An 11,944-nucleotide genomic window follows, 5' to 3' on the forward strand; every position below is an offset into this window, starting at 1 on the left:
AAGGTCATACAGCAAGGAACAAAAAGCTGGATTCAAAACCAGCTCAAAAGCTGAGCCCCAAACCTGCACAACACACGGCCCCTTCCGCACCTGTTCAGTGGTGATGAGACCCAGTTGGCAGATACGGGAAAAGCCCCAAGGAGGAAAGGAACTCGCTCGAGTTAGTGTAAGAGCCACACCCAAACCCAGCACGAGAGCCTGGGCTGTGTAACTGCAATACCGCCACTTACCAGAGGCTTCTAGGATAATAGAAAGACATCCCTCCGTTGCTGTCCTGGGGTGGTGGCCACCGGGTAGGCGTAGTGCCTGTCCTGGCCAGCAGAGGCCAGCCTTTCAGGGTCGGCAACAGCAGGGCAAGCCCGCCAAGACACTCCTTGGGTGCAGGCAGTGTGCACGCCCCAGCACTGGGGTAAAACCATAGTCCAGCTCCTGACGTGGTGGAGCTACCGAGTGTGCCACGCTGAGAGGACACGGCCAGCCAGAGTGCCACCTACAGCTTGCACTGCCTCACTCGACCCGGGAGTAACCCTGCCCAAAGGTCAGCACCTTTACTTCAGAGAGCATGCGCAAAGTCCTGCTCGGGAACAGCCGCAAGTGGCTCCACCCTCTGGTCTTAGTTGATTGGACCAGAGCTGGACACGTGATACACGCCGGGCCAATCAGCCTTTCTCCTGCGTTTCCAGAGGCACAAAGTCTAGCTCCCAGGAGCCGTAGGCGCTGGTGGCGGTCGCCCGGGCCAGGCTGGTGAAAGGGGGCTGGCTGGCCTGTAGGGACCGTGAGGACACACCTCTCAGCTCTCTGGGGAGCAGAGCTAACCAACGGCTTCAGCAGCTGCGCTCTAGGCCTTAAAGACCAGCAAGTCCACCTGCCTCACATTACACGTGGGGAAACCGAGGCTCAGAGCGGGTCAAGGTGAAGGAGGAGGGGGAAGTGGCCGCCTCCACAGTTGGATGTGAACCGGAAAGCCAACAGAATTACGACTAGGAAAGAGGCGTGCGCGCACACGTGCGCGCGCACACACCCAAACCTTCCTCCGCACACACGGCATGCACACCAACACTAGAGAAGGTTCCCGTCACCCTCGCCCGCGATGCCCGCCTCTCCACTGCAGGCTCGCAGCACAGTCGTGCGTCTGCGGAGGCGGCGCTCCCCACAAGGCGGTGACTGAGCAGGCAGGGCCACAAAGGAGACCCTGTCCTGGGAGGGACAGAGCCCCCGCTGCCAGGCACGCTGGCTGGAGGATTCCCCGTTGGCCTTGCCAACTTTCTTACAAGTGCCCTACAGTCAAAAACACTTCCTTTCAGCCTGCCTCGCTCCTTCCCTACCTCCTCCCCCCATCCCCCCACCCTGGATGATCAGCATTGAGCTCTCTCTCTCAGCCTCCCCAGCACCCTGCCCTTCCCCTCACTGATATGTCCTCTAATAAACCTCTTGCACATCTAATCCTGCCTTGGCATCCGCTTCTCAGAGAATTTGGATTAATTCCAGGTCCTTTACCCTGCAGCCACGCTGTGGCTCCTGAAGTTATGAGACATTCATGAGCCACACACCGACTGAGACTGTGGCCCAGCAGGTGCCTGCCTGTCCTCACCATGCCCGGGACCCATTACCCCCTAACCCCCAGACTCGGAGCATTCACCCCTCCTGGGATGCAGGCATCACCTCCCCCCTTCAGCGCCAGAAGCCTGTCCTCTCTCAGATAATCCCAGTTCTGAGACTCTTTCCTCACGCAGAGGTGAATGTGTAAGCCTGAGGCAGACTGGAAGGCTAGCAGAAAGAGATAGTTATGTATTAGTTTATGGCTATGTTTTATTATCCAGAAGTTTATCAAGTACCTACTATGTGCAAGGCACAGTGACCACAGAATGGTCCGGAAACTGCACAGGATTTGGAGACACTTGGAAAGCAGGGTCTGAATTTGAGCATTCCCACTCAAAGCTGTGTGACCTTGAATGAGTTACTTAGCATCTCTGGTTCCTTGTTTCTACATCTATAAGTGGGTTGTGCGAGAGTTTCGTGTTACAGAGCACAAAAAACTGACAATAGCAGACTTCTACACATAGCCTACTACTTCTGTCTTTGAAGGAAAGAGCCAGGCCAGTGGGGTCTAACCCTCAATATGGGGCATGCAGAAACCAGCCTCCCATACACAGCTCAGCAGCTGGAGCCTGTGTGCTGGGTAGACATGTGCCTTCTGAAGGTCAGGACCCAACAAGAGTCTGACTTAAGGCTCACGTCTTTCTCTCCTACCGCCAGACCTCCTTCCACAAGAGCAGACCCATTGGCTAAGGCCGAGGGCACAAAGGAGGCGGACTCCTCGTGGGAGTCGGGGCACTGCAGAGGACAGCCTGGCTGCCAGTGGGGAGGGCTCAGTGTTGGAAGCAGACATGGAGCCAATCCTCAGGGAAGGGCTAGAGAGCTGGACATCTTTGACCTGAGTTACCTGGGTAAACTCTCTACATCCCAGGAGACAGGTGTAGACAAAGCTACCAGGATGTTCAGAGGGAGGAGAGCTCAGACCCAAGTGGAAAAATCCAGGAATTCTTCCTGGAGGAGGTAGCATGTGGCAACTTTGGAAAGATGCACTGGGGACTAAAGGAGAGGGTAGGACACTCTGGGGAAAAGAACCGACATAAGGAGAGGATAGGACATGGGAAAGGATGACATAGTTCACCTGGAGTGGGACAGGAAGGAAAGAAAAGAGTAAAAACTGAGGCCATATGAGCAACCAAGCAGGGACCTTATGCCCTGCCCTGGCCAGGAGTTTGATATTTACTCTGTTTAACAGAGGGGCCACAGGATGAGATTTTGAGCAGAGGAGTAGTGCTTGCCACATGTATTAGCAAGAAGCGTGGCCCAGGAAATTCTGCAGGCCCAGGTGTCCCAGGCAGGCCCCAGGAAGGTTTGGGCCGACTTTGCCTTTGTTTTAAATGGCCCCACCTCCCTGTCTGCGATTTTATCAGGGGCTGAGAGTCAGGGAAGATCTGCATTCTCTGTATCACAAGCCTGTCACACACGCTCTGTGATCCACTCCCAAAACACAGGCACACTCACACAGACATCCACACAAACGCACTTTTCAGAGAGCCAGGCAGGGAGCCAAGCCTGTTCCCCGCGTGCATGGACAACGATGGCCACCAGAGGGCGCCTCTGGCATCCCAGCAAAGAGCCTGAGACTGGGCTTCACCAGCCCCAGGCTGAAGGGGCCTTATAGACCAACAAGTCCTCCTGTCTCATTTTACATGTGGGGAAACCGAGGCTCAGACAGCGCGGCGGGGACATAGTCAAGGTGAAAGGAGGAGAGAGTAGCCACCTCAACAACTGGATGTGAACAGATGGCCCTTAAACTGCAATTTGCAAGCCGACAGAATTAAGACAGAGAGAAGCACCCCCTGCCCCCACCAGCGCACACAGATTCTCACGGCCACTAATCCGGAAAGGGTTTCCCTCAGCACCTGTCTCAACGCCTGCCTGGCCACCGTTAGACGGTCCCTCTTTTAGATTGAAATACCCATGTCCTGCCAATCTCTGTATAAATGTATACGCCCCTCTAAGGGTGACAGATGGCATCCTTGGGCCCTGAAGTGGGAGGTCTGCCCTCGATCCTGGGGTCCTGGCTGCAGCCCCGGGGACCCACTGCAACCTAGGAGTGGGAAGGTCCACCTCCCCCTCTCAGGATGTTGCCTTGCTTCTCCCCATTTCTGGACCACCCCGTCTCTACCTCTCCTGGTAATGAGATCCCATTCACCCTTCAACTTTTTCTGTAGCTCCCGCTGGAAACCTTCGTATGTCTCTCCACCCTCTTCTCCATTGCTCTCGGGACCCACCTCTGCCAGGCCTCTACCCACCCCGATTCAGATGTGTCCCTGTTCTCGTGTTTCAGCCTCTAGCAGCCCCTCAAGGGCCGGGACTGTGAGTCCCTCATCGGCATACCCGGTGCCCGCTCAGATCCTCCCCGGATCCCCCACCGCCAGCTGCCCCCATCCCCCCACGGCTCTTTGATGGAGGGGGACAGCATGGTCCCCCTGAAATCAGGAGACCTGTTTTAGTCGCTGCTCCGCCACCAGCTGGTATGGTTAAATCCCACCCCCGCCCCCATCTCTGAGGCCCTCCTACACTCATTCTGCCCACGAGAGGAATTGGCCTAGACACGTCTGGGATCCCTTCACACTCATATGTTCTGAGTGAATCTAAGGTTTAACTTACAGTGGCCCTTCGGAGAAATTTCAGGTCCTCCTGGCAGAAAATTTCCAAGGCCTAGAGTGTGGACCTCCCACCATTGTGGGACTGCCAACTCCCATTCCTTGGACTATCTTCTATAAACAGCAGGGGACAGGAGCTCCTCAGTATGTGGGAGAGAGAATTACACACATGTGTTTGGACTAGTGCAGCAATGAGGCTGCCGGTGCAGACAAGGCTCTCAAATTCAGACCACAAAGGGTAAGGTGTTCCTTTCCAAGGATTCCTAATTTTTCTATGCTTGGAAAGCCTTTGAGATGCTATAGAATCTGCTTTAATGCTGGACCTTGAATGGTAACAGGCAAGAGTCCTCAAATTTCACTTGTCAGCATCTGTGCCTCAGACTGGCTTGGCCTTTAAAGCCCCGAACATTCATGTTACCCAAGCCCCCAACTCTCTCTGGACCTTCCTGGGCTCCTCCCTCTTGGCAGAAGCACTGAGTGTCGTGGTCACCGTCTTTTAATAAATAAACACAGGGCAGGCTGCTGCTGAATTCTGTGCTCTGGCTGGAAACTTGAATGGGCCTGGAACTTTCCAGTCTGTGTCTGCAAGGGGCTGGGTTAAGGAGTGTGTGTGTTTGTGTGGGGGGGGGGGTGCTCAGGAGACCTGCCTGTCACCAGCCTGAGGGTCAGCATCTGGGAGGCCTCGAGGAGAAGATTTGGAGGCAAACAGAGGTGGGTCTGGTCTCAACTTCCTGGGGCTTCTTTAGGCTGCCTTGCAGGACAGCTAGGCGGGAATGCCCAGGCGTGCTGGCTGCCCAAACCCCAAATTCTTCCTCCTCCTGCTCGTCTTCACCTCCCCTCCCTTTAAGCAACAGATGTTCTTAGGTAGGGCAGGTCGGCCCAGGGCATGCATGGAGTGCCGGCCTGGGAGTCAGGAGGTACAAAGCTGGTTCCCACCCCATCATCAGACCAGTCACTTTCCTCTCCTGGGCCACAATTACCCCGTTGGTAAAATTGAGACAAGGATTGCTGCCCCACCCAGCACATAGGAACTCCCAGGCTCTTTCAGGCCTCTGAGCCTTTGCAGGTGCTGTTCCCCCTGCGTGGACTCCCCTTTCCCCAGGCTTCCGGTGGCCAACACCTGCTGTGCTAACTTTTGGGTCCTCAGTACACCTTGCTCACTCTGTCACCCTTGTGCTCAGTTTGAGCGCGGGGGTGCAGCAACCTCTCGGAGCCCCCCCCACCCAAAACTGCCCTGGGCGGAGAGGTTTACTGTAGAGTTATTTGCAATAGAATAAGATTAGGTTTTAAATGTCCACAACTAGGAAATGGTAATAACAATAATGATGATGTCTAACACTCACTGAGTGCTTGCCGCGCATAGAACGACAATGAACCCTCGCAGGGAACTTACGAAGTAGGCAGGGGGCACTTCACCACTCCTCCGCTTTACGGATGAGGACACAAAGGAAGAGGCTTAGCGAAGCTAGGACATGATACATTCATTTCACGGCATATTGTGTGATCATTTAAAATTACGACGATGTGTTGGTTCAATGCCATGAGGAAATATGTATGCTATAATGTTAAGGGGGGGTACATGTATATGTATGTAAAAATACACATATAGATATGTAGACAATAGATATATAAAAGTAAAATGTAAATTAAAGAAGAAAGGTGAATGGAAAGACACCAAAGCGTTCACAGTGGTTTCCTCTGGGTCACAGGTTGTTTCTGTTTTCTTCTTCGTATCTCCCTGTAATTTCCACATTTTCTACAATAAGCAGACGTTCTTCTAAATCGTGAAACGAGGGACGCCCGGGTGGCTCAACGGTGAGCATCCCGACTGTTGATTTCGGCTCAGGTCATGGTCTCCTGGTTGGTGAGATCAAGCCCCGCATGGGGCTCTGCGCTAACAGCGTGAGGAGCCTACGTGGGGTTCTCTCTCTCCCTCCCTCTCTCTCTCTCTGCCCCTCCCCCACTCATGCGTGTGCATTCTCTGTTCCTCTCTAAGTAAATAAATAAACATTTAAAAAGTAAAATAAAATAAATCATGAAATGAAACAGGCATCATACATTGTCTGAGAGCACTTTAAAGACTAGCACTTCCGACCTGAATTGGATCTGAAGAGAAGGCAAAGGACAAAGAAACTTTGATCCTGGAGGTGCTTTTCCAAGCCCCTCTCTGACTTGGTTTCCCAGGCCGAAGGCAATTTTATCCTCACAAGATTCATTCATTCATTGATTCATTCATTCATTCATTCCCTCACTCTTCACTTCCTCATCCATCTGGGGCTCGGCACGTGGGGAGAGATACAAAGATAATCAGGCTCATTTCTGGGCCTTGCTGAGCTCAGACTGGGAGATGTGAATGGCCTGAGAGGGGCAAGACAGGGGAAGGGTGGTCACTGGGCAGCAGAACAGGGGGCAGGGGGCAGGAAAGACAGCACAGGGAGGGGTTGGGGTAGACAGCGTCCAAGATCGGAACCAGGCTCTAGCTTGGGCAGCACGTGATGGTGGGGCCCCCTTCAGGGACACTCTAGTCACAGCTGGACCTCCAGCTGGATCTCATTCAGATGAATGAGCCACTGGGCTTGAGATGAATAAATGAATGAATGAATGAATGAACAAAAAAGGCGAATGACCAACTGAGGAAATACCTGAACCTTTATCACAGACAAGGGATTAATGTCTCCAATTTATAAAGAACTTCTGAAAGCGGAAAGGAGAGAACCGACCACCTCTTAGAAAAACGGGCTAAAAATACTACCGAACAATCCACGGGAACAGAAAGCGCAAATGGCCCTGAACCGTGTGAAGGATGATTAACATGCTCACATAAAAGAAATGCAAATTGAAACTACTCCGAGATACCACGTCCCACCTATCAGATTGGCAAAAATCCAGAAGTTTGGCAGCGCGTTCTGCAGGGGAGGCTGCGGGGAAACCACTCCTCTCCTACGCAGCTGGTGGGAGCCTGCCGTGGGGGGTAATCCCTCTGCAGGGGCATTTGGCAAAAGCGAGCGACCCTGCGTGCATCGAGCCTGCGACTCAGGAATCCCAAGGCTGTAAATCAACTCTGGCAGGTGTCCTGAAAGACGCAAGCAGAAGGCTGTTTACCGCGATTCTATTCGTAACGGCAAAAGACAGGAAGCGAGGAAGATGTCCCTCGGCGGAGGACTGTGGTCATCGGCCCAGTGGAGGAGTCTGGCTGTAAAGAAGCACAAGGGCGACGCAGACGGACACCCGCGGGCGAGATCGCCGGCGAGATGCGCCGTGAACGAAGCAAGGTGGATGGAAGTGTGACTGTGTGTTAATGTGGTAACATTCATCTGAGAAAAGGAGGGAGGGATGTGAATATATATGCACAGACACACGTACGATATACAATATGCATGTAGACATCAATGTCAGGAAAAAAGCATAATTAAAATATATATATGACATTCTTTAAAAAATTTTTTTTGATGTTTATTTATTTTTGAGAGAGAGAGAGAGACAGAGCATGAGCAGGGGAGGGGCAGAGAGAGAGGGAGACACAGAATCTGAAACAGGCTCCAGGCTCTGAGCTGTCAGCACAGAGCCCGACGCGGGGCTCGAACTCACCGACCGTGAGATCATGACCTGAGCCGAAGTCGGACGCTCAACTGACTGAGCCACCCAGGCGCCCCTAAAAATTATGACATTCTTAAGGCAAAATCAGGGCAACGTGTGCGCTGGCTAGATATTTGAGGATATTAAGTATGATGATGTTAGGTGTGATAGGGTATCTCGGCTTTAAAGAAAAAGAATCCTTATCTTTTAGAGACAATGTTGAACATTATGAATAAAACAATAAGACCATCTGGAATTTGCTTCAGATATCATTTGGTCAGTGTTGGGCAGAGCCGAGAGCCGCCTTCCCCTCCCCATTGACTGAGGCGCTGCTCTGAGGGTCCTGATCCCAGCGTGTGAGGGGACATGGTGGGGGGGGGGGGACATAGAACCTTCCCTGGAGAACCTTTAACCTAATCGCACTCCAAAGAGTTCCCTGGTGGTGGAAACCCAGACTCATTCTTGTGGGTCTTAAGCTTGACCACCTCTGTAATGTTCTAGCTGAGCCTCTCTAAAGTCCTCGTTTCTTGAAGATAAAGTCACAAAAAGCAAATGTGTTTAAACTATGGCTATGTGGAGGAAGGAGAGACAAGGTGGGTCCAAACTTGTGAGGGGAAGGCCCAGATGGGGAAACGGCCGGAGGTTTGGGGTTACAAAGGGGGAAAACACTTTTCAAGAAAAACTTTCTCAACGACCCGGCAGGGCGATTCAATGGCATTGACAGACTGTAGGGGGCGCTAGAAGAACATAAGCATCCATGGGTGGCAGCAACAGAGCCACTCAAGCCTCGGGGAAGATTTTGGAAGTTCTGAAAGTCTCCCAAAGACACGTATGGCACTTCATCTGTAAAACCAAACGGTGGCCATACCTGCCTTCCGTGGTTATTAGAAAGCATGATCACATAGATGAAGCGATACAAAGGAGTTACGTGCCGAAAAGAAGCCAGGACAACCAAATATCAGTGGGTCGTTAGACATGTCTCTGTGCTAAGCCCGCTCTTACAATATAGAAGAAGGGGCGCTCGGGTTCAGAGGACTCTCATTTCAATTCTGTCTGCACTACTGCAGGGCTGTGTGGCCTTGGGTAGGTCACGAGTGCCAGTTTCCACATCTGCAAAATGGGCACAGCACCTCACGCTGTTGCTGAGGATTCAAGGAGAGAAATTTGTTGATGTGTCTGATACCCCCTAAGCACAGGCCTTGGGAGGGCTCGGTGAGAGAAAGAGAACTGGACAGGAAGGTGAGCTGGCCTCTGGGTCCCATGGTGGGGAAGCTGCCAGGAGCTCCAGGCTTTGGGGGGACTCTGAGAGAGCACACTGACTCCAGTCTGGATTATGTTGGCAGAGTTGGGCCTCCACCCCGGGTTGGGGCAGTGCTCAAAAACCATGGGCACCAGTGCTTGGCATTGGCCTGGTTATGCTTCCTACAAACTAGGGGACCCTAATCAAGTGGTTTTACTTCTCTATACCTCACTTTCCTCTTCCATAAGGTGGGGGATACTATGCCCGTCTCACAGGGTTCAATGTGTGTCTGCAGCTGGGTCAGTAGTTAGCATGTCCCCAGCAGCCTCTCCCCAAGTCCAGCTTTGCCCCCCCTCCAGGGCCTCCCACTGCAGGGAGACTTTGGGGGTACAGAATCTGAGAGTGGGGAGAAGGTAGAAGCCCTACATAATGAATTAGTTCCTTTCTCCAGGCCAGGGAGGGGAAGGGACCTAACCAAAGTCTCCCAGGAAACTGGAGGCAGAGCCAGGCTGCTTCCTGGAGGGGGTGGCATTCTGGAAAGCAAAGACCGTCCTTGAACTTACTAGGGATTTGGTGTCTGCGTCGTGTCCTTGAACCTCATTCTAGGACTTCCAGTATGTTTCCCTTACCTTCACCTACAGCTCCTGCATTTCCTGAGTTCCCAGGGAGTAGTGCCTTTGAGGACCTTGGGAGCCTTTATGCCAGACACCGGACAGTCCTGTCATCAAGGGAACAAAAAAGGGGAAGCATCAGGCTGTGGTAAGGTCTGGGAGAAAGCAGGAGCTTCTAATGGAAAGTCAAGGCCAGTGTCCCAAGACCCCAACCTGAGGAGCATCCTGCTAGGAGAGTGCACAGACCCTCAGAAGACTCATCCCAGGGGAGGAAAAGCTAGAAAGCTTTAGGAGAAATCATCCTAAGATCAGGGAACCGACCGCACAGCAATGGGGCCAATAGGGTCAGGGGCCCTCCTCTCTTAAAAGAGCTGCTTGGGGCGCCTGGGTGGCTCAGTCGAATTAAGCGGCCGACTTCGGCTCAGGTCATGATCTCACAGTTGGTGAGTTCGAGCCCCACGTTGGGCTCTGTGCTGACAGCTCAGAGCCTGGAGCCTGCTTCAGATTCTGTGTCTCTCTCTCTCTCTCTGGCCTTCCCCCACTTGCACTCTGTCTCTCTCTGAAATAAACATTAAAACAAACAAAAAAAGAGCTACTTGAAGTCTTTGGGTAAATTCCTGGTGGCTGCAGCTTCAAAATACCTTTCAGTGACACTGACATATTTATGGGTGAGATAATATGATATCTGGAATTTGGTTGGAAATAATCCATTTGCCAGGAGGGCTGAAAGGTTTTTCATGAAATAAAATGGGCCATGAGCTAATGATGCTTGAAGAGGGTGATGGGGACATGGGAGTTCCTTGTACTACTCTCTTTCCTTGTGTACACTTTTGACGTTTTCCATAACAAAAAGTTCAGATGTCCAGAATCAGCCATTTCTCTCCAACTTGACGCTCTCTGCCCTGGTACCCTGGCCTGGATGGCTGTCATAACCTCACAGGTCAGCCTTTTTCGTGGTACCCCTCCAGCCTATTCTCAACACGGCCACCAGAGGGAGCCTGCCACACCATGAGAGTCCCCAGCTCAAACCCTCCAGTGTGGCCCCATCCCACTCAAAGTACCAGCCCCCAACTGGGCACTCCATCTGCCCCGTGTTACTTCTCAGGCTCTTCTCCAGCCGTGGTGGACTGTCTTCAAGTCTCCCACAGTCTTCTCCACGACCCTTAGGGCCCTATGTGCTGGGAGTGTCGGGGGGAGGTCTGACTTGACCAGATCTCATCCACCCCTCGCCATACTGAAACTTTATAATATTGCATGGCACATAATTGTACTTAAAACAATTTATTTGTTGTTTATCTGAAACTGAAGCTTAATTGGACATCCTGTCTTAGATCAGGCAACCCATCCTTAACAGTCAATGAGCTCCTACAAAAGAACTATATCATCATCTTAACATCCCCAATGCCCAGCACACAAAAGGAGGTGACCCTCCTAGCAGTCACTAAAAAGGCGCCCTCTGGGCTGATGCAGTCCCTTGGCCAGTTGCGAGGATTTCAGGTCTGCTTTCTTCAGTGGCAAAGTGTCCTTTTGTAGTGCACAACCTGCCCAACCGTTCATGGCAGTCTCACCGGAGGCCAGAGAGGCAGGTGCTTCTGGAACGACAGAGGCTGAACCCGCCCTCCCAGCTTCTCCTCTCCCCAGCAGTGGGCAGGGACTGGGAGGGAGTGACCATGCCCAGGTCTAGACTGGCAGCCCCTCTGGGTGTTTTTGGATTTGGGCCCATCTGAGATGGTCTGAATCCTCACAGCACCCCGTGCGGGTGGGTAAAGGGGGCCCATGCCAGGCGCCAGCTGCCCCCATGGCCTGAGGGTGCCCACTTGAACCATTCCAAGTAAACATTTGACCAGCCCGGCCCCGGCCATCATCCCACGCCAACACTTGGCCCTTGTTCCCAGACAGGCCCCTCTGTGTCCCGTCCTTTGTGGCTGACATTTCAGCTGGGCCCTGGAGGGGCTGGGGTGACCCCGTGCCCCATCCGCATTCTGCAGAAAGGCCCTAGGGAGGTGGTCCCTGTGAGGCAGGCACTCGGCGGGGGAGTCCCAGCAGACGAGCCGTCGCCAGGCTGGGCCAGCCACCCCCTTGAATGCCCCACGTGGGCCGCAGGCCTGTGGAGCCCATGGGGCCGCCAGGCCTGTGGAGCCATGGGGCCGCCAGCTGACTCGGCTGCTTTGTTCCAGGCCTGGAGTGGTCTGAGCACAGCTGAGGACTGTGGCTCCTTCTTTGCTGAGAAGCCGCAGATAACGCAGGCGACAGGGCCTGATAAAGCGTCTGTCAGAGGCTTCCTCCCAGACAGGCCCCGCTGTTCCCGCCGGCCC

General features: G+C 53.1%; 1 long non-coding RNA gene across 3 annotated transcripts in view; it reads right to left on the reverse strand.

Moving 5' to 3' along the window:
* Positions 1-1,280, reverse strand: part of LOC111560807 — a 99,125-nt gene extending 97,845 nt beyond the window's left edge. Inside the window, exon 1 of one of the 3 annotated variants that reach the window (XR_006599074.1) lies at positions 231-902. This is a non-coding gene — a long non-coding RNA (uncharacterized LOC111560807). Of the gene's footprint in view, positions 1-230 lie in introns of all 3 variants that reach the window. The other 2 variants (XR_002742887.2, XR_006599075.1) reach the window with 2 other exon arrangements.
* Between the last annotated feature and the right edge of the window lie 10,664 nt (positions 1,281-11,944).

The sequence above is a fragment of the Felis catus genome, chromosome B3 (assembly GCF_018350175.1).
Source record: "Felis catus isolate Fca126 chromosome B3, F.catus_Fca126_mat1.0, whole genome shotgun sequence".
In the NCBI taxonomy this organism is placed as follows: domain Eukaryota; kingdom Metazoa; phylum Chordata; class Mammalia; order Carnivora; family Felidae; genus Felis; species Felis catus.